We start from the raw sequence: 5386 nt of genomic DNA, 5'->3' as shown, positions 1-5386 counted from the left end.
CTTATAACCTATGTTCAGTGTTCCATTTTTCCAGTGACTTTTTTTCTGTGATTACATTATTTTTTCTTGTGTTTCTGTGGTGTTGTGACTTTGATGTGTTTTTTTTTTCTGTGACTTACTCTGCGTGTGGTTTAAATTTACCTTTGTGCGATCAAGTGGCTCCTTTTGGGTTAAAAGTGCTTCGTGACTTTCATTGGTATCGCATAGCAGTGGTAGAGCAGGAAACCAGGTAGAAAGGCGTGTTCACCGATAGCACTTATTTCTATTTTTTGCACATAGGCAGGTGTGTAATAAGTGTTATCCAGGTGTTGGGATCATCATATGTTCCTGCGAACCCTCAATCCCCTCACTTCGCGGATAATTTTTCTCGCTAGTTAGAATTGGCCTTTTTAACTAGTCCCTCAGACTAATCCGCATCCTTATCAATAACAAGTCTCAGTACAATTCGCTCCTCACTCTCAAGTCTCGTAACTAGAGTAATCCGGATCCCTCTTAATGCCGTAATTCTCTAGTTTACCCCCTCATTAGTGATTGTACTCGTAAGTGTTTACTTAAGTATAATCTAGGTAATTTCCAAGGTTGCCTTTATTATCACTCTGCCAAGTTCCTCACTTGAATAATTTGCTTATCATTTTTTTGTTGTTGTTTGTTTAACATCTATTTAATATGGCTTCCGCTCAGTTTAACGTTGAAGATTTTTGTGCTGACCCTTCTCTGGAACAACTTAAAGGTGCTAATATAAAGAAGGACCAATGGAAGACCATCGCTAAACATTTTGATGTTCCCATCACGTCTCAGATGACTAAAGAGGTCATTAAGAATGTAGTTGTTGAACATCTAGTGCAAGAAGGTCAGTTGCTAGGAAATGCCATAGAAGAGTTAACTCCCATGTCAGCAGCCTCTACGAGGACTATAATACACAGTCCCCAGGAAGAACAAGATAAGAGTAGGATAAGTCAGTGGGAAATTGAGAAGCTTAAACTAGAATACCGGATGCATGAAAAACAAATGCAACTACAGGCAGAAAAGGAACTGAAAGAAATGCAACTACAGGAAAAACAAATGCAACTACAGGCAGAAAAGGAAGTGAAAGAAATGCAACTACAGACAGAAAAAGAAGCTAGAGAAAACAAGAAAGACAAATGCAACTACAGGAAAAACAAATGCAACTACAGGCAGAAAAGGAAGAGAGAGAATTTCAGTTACAACTTAAAAGGCAAGACAAAAAGTTAGAAATTCATGAGTTAATCCTACGAAATGACGCTAAGTTTAGAGGGGAAGAAATAGATATAAAGAAAAAGTTAGCAAGCTTTAATTCCGCTATAGCTGCTCCGCTAGTTCCCCCTTTTGATGAATCTGATGTTGACGGGTCATTTCACGCTTTTGAGAGCATTGCTAATAGGAATAAATGACCCAAGGATCAGTGGGTGTCTCTCCTTGTCCCTAAGCTAGTAGGAAAAGCTTATAGGGTATACAACGGCCTTAGTGATGAGGTAGAATATAAAGAGATCAAAGCTAACATTCTAGACGCTTACTCTATCACTTCTGACGGATACAGACAACAGTTCCGAAAGTATGTAAAACCAGAGTCTCACACCTATGTTGAATTTGCTAGTGAGAAACTAAGACAATTTAAGAAATGGTTAGCCGCCCTTAACATTACCGCCTTTTCGGAGTTGCTCAATCTAATGGTCCTGGAAGAATGGAAGAACAAGTTACCCTTTAATATTCTGAGGCATGTGGAAGAACGGGGAGAGGGTGATCTTATGTCTGCAGCTAAAGTGGCTGATGCGTTTGCTTTGTTGATGGGATCCCTGGGTAGTAGAGGTCGTGGTTCACTATCTAATGTTAGGTCCTCCTTTGGGGAAGGTTTTGGGGGCGCGGGTGGTAAGCCGACCGGATTCTTGCCAAATGCATATAATTCCCCCTGGTGTACATACTGTAAGAAACCAGGACACACGATCCAGAAATGTAGACACCCAAATTGCAAGGCCTCTCAACGTCAACTTTTTTTTTTGTGGCTCCTAAACCTAACACATTTGAGAACAAGAAACCAGTGGCCCTAGCTAACCCTGTCAACTCTCTTCTAGAACTTTATGACTCATACACGTATCAAAGTAAAGTGTCCCTGACTGATGGTAAAGACAAGGCAATAAATGTCAAGGTTCTGCCTGACACAGGTGCTGCCCAATCCATCTTAAGGGAAGATGTCATCCCTAACATCAAACAGGCTTTCACTGGGGAGAAGGTGATCCTTACAGGTCTCGAATCACAGCTTTCCTATCCCTTGGCTAATATTAGCTTACAGTGCCCTTTCATTTCAGGAGAGGTTGTGGTAGCCATTAAACCTGGTGAACTGCCAGTACTGGGGGGTACATCTTGTACTGGGTAACGATCTTGCAGGTAACTTGGCTGTTCCAAACTTAATTGTTCTTGATTTTCCCTTAACAGAAAGTCCCACTAAGACCCTGGACGAAACATCCCCCTACTTCTTCCCAGTGTGTGCAGTCACCAGGTCTCAGTCCAAGTCCCCTGCCCTTTCACCACCTCCTCCACCAATGATTGCCTCTACTGACAACTTGTACAATAACATCATTTCAAAGGAGAATTTGATTAATGCTCAGGAACAGGATCTCACTTTGGCTAAGATCAGATATGTTGCCAGTGAGACAAAGGATATGTCTAAATTGCCTTGTTTTTATTATCAGGAAGGAGTCCTGATGCGTGCCTACAGACCTCCTGAACTGAAACAACTAGACACCTGGTCAGAAATACATCAAAATGTCATCCCCTTGTCTGTAAGACCAGCCATTATAGAACTAGCTCATGATGGATGGTCATCTAGGCATCCAAAAAATCTACAAGAAGGCTCTTCAACATTTTTTTTGGCCAGGAATGAAAAAGGATGTGTTACATTATGTAAAAACATGTCATATATGTCAAATTGTGGGTAAGCCTAACGAACGCCTTGTGCTAGCTCCTCTGATGCCTATTCCAGTTCAGATGGAGCCCTTCAAACAGATCGTTCTGGACTGCGTAGGGCCCTTACCCAAAACCAAACGAGGGAATCAGTATTTGTTAACCCTCATGGATCCCACTACCAGGTACCCTGAAGCATTCCCTCTTAAGAACATCACATCAAAGACTATTGTAAAACATCTAATACATTTTTTCACCTCGGTAGGAATTCCAAAACAAATTCAGTCTGACAAAGGTAGTAATTTCACTAGCCATTTTTTCCAACAGATAGTGAATGAGCTAAACATCGACCATGTAACCTCCTCGGCTTACCACCCTCAATCCCAAGGCTGTCTGGAGCGGTTTCACCAAACATTAAAATCCATGATGAAGAAGTATTGCTTGGAGCATCAAGGAGACTGGGATGAAAGTATCTCTTTCCTTCTCTTCGCTTTAAGAGAATCTCCTCAAGATTCTTTAGGTTACTCCCCTTTTAAATTACTCTATGGTAGACAGATCAGGGGGCCTCTCAAAATATTAAAGGATCAATGGTTTACTCAAAATACTCCTTCAAGCCCCAGTGTGTCTGACTACATCAGTAACCTTAAGAATAAAATCAGTGAAGTCAGATCTTTTGCCAAATCAAACTTTCTCAATTCTCAAACAAAAATGCAACAAAATTCTCTTTCCAAATCTGTCATGAGAAGTTTCAAACCAGGAGACAAGGTTTTACTTTTTCTCCCCACTCCAGGCAATGCTCTTCACAGTAAGTTCATGGGACCTTATGTTATGGCTCAAAAACTTAAGTCCATTAAACTATGTGGTCCACACTCCTGACCGTCGTAAGGATTCCCAACTAGTTCATATTAATCTAATGAAACCTTACCACTCCAGAGAACCAGAGGACGACTTGTCTCGCACTGTACCTGTATGTCTGGTAGGGAAGGAGTCTGGTCCTGTGCCCCCCGAGGAAGAGTCCGACATCGAATTCCTCTTCTTGTCACCTAAACGACGCCCCTCAAACAGCCAAATCATGTCCAACCTTGATGAGGTGTTTCTTTCCTTAACACCTTCACAACAGTCTGATCTTAAAAAATTATTGCTAGACTTTTCAGAAATCACAGGTGACCTTCCAGGACTTTGTAATACTATCCAACATGATATAATATTAATATCTAATGACATAAAGCCTATAAGACAACCAGCCTATCGCATTTCACCCATTAAAAGAGGCTTGATGAAAAAAGAGGTAGACTATCTGCTCTGTCATCACCTTGCAGAACCTAGTATATCCCCCTGGGCTTCTCCCTGCCTGTTAACATCTAAACCAGATGGTAGTAGTCGATTTTGCACCGACTACAGGAAATTAAATAAAGTGACGGTGCCAGACTCCTACCCATTGCCCTTGATAGAAGACCTTATAGATAGCATAGGAGTAGCCAAATTTGTAACCACTATAGATTTACTTAAAGGTTACTACCAGAATCCCCTCTCGGATGAGGCCCGAATAATATCCGCCTTCATCACGCCCTTCGGGCTATACTAATACACAGTGATGCCCTTCGGCTTGTCTAATGCTCCCGCCACCTTCCAGAGAGCTATAAATTACATCAGCCAGGGCTTGGAGGGAACATCTGTCTATCTGGACGACCTGGTGGTGACTTCGGACGACTAGGTGACACATCTGACCCGTCTCCGGAGGCTGATGGGTCAGTTGCAGGAAGCTGGTCTTACAATCAACCTGGCCAAGTCCACCTTCAGGAAGTTTACGGTGGTCTACCTGGGACATGTGGTGGGGAACGGCAAGGTTCGCCCCAAGAGAGCTAACGTGGAGGCCATCCTTGGCTTCCCTGTCCCTACTACCAGGAAAGCTCTCATGAGGTTCCTGGGGATGGCTGGTTTCTACAGACGATTCTGTAGGAACTTCTCTACCCTGGCCGTCCCCTGACGGACCTTATCAGCACTATTGTCCCCTTCCACTGGACCCCGACCTGTGACCAAGCCTTCCAACATCTCAAGGCGTTCCTCTCCTCGGAGCCAGTGGTCTGGACTCTGGACGCCAGACCACTCCCGCCCCTTCCATCTACAAGTGGACGCGAGTGGAGTTGGAGTGGGTGCTGTCCTCCTTCAAGCAGACCCCACAAGCGGCATCCTCCATCCCATCGCCTATCACTCCACTAAGCTGAAGAAACACCAACTCAACTACTCCACCATCGAGAAGGAGGCTCTGGCACTCGTCCTGGTGCTCCAACGTTTTGAGTGCTACTTTCATCCTAGTCCTCAAACTACGAAGGTCTTCACCGATCACAACCCTCTGGCCTTCCTTCACACCATGAAGAACCGAAAGCAACGCATACTTAGGTGGGCCTTGTTAAATCAACCCTTCAACTTGGAAGTCCACCATATCAACATAATCGCCGACGCCTTA

This window comes from Portunus trituberculatus, chromosome 1 (genome assembly GCF_017591435.1).
Source record: "Portunus trituberculatus isolate SZX2019 chromosome 1, ASM1759143v1, whole genome shotgun sequence".
Classification (NCBI taxonomy): Eukaryota; Metazoa; Arthropoda; class Malacostraca; order Decapoda; family Portunidae; genus Portunus; species Portunus trituberculatus.
This window is presented reverse-complemented; position numbering follows the sequence as displayed.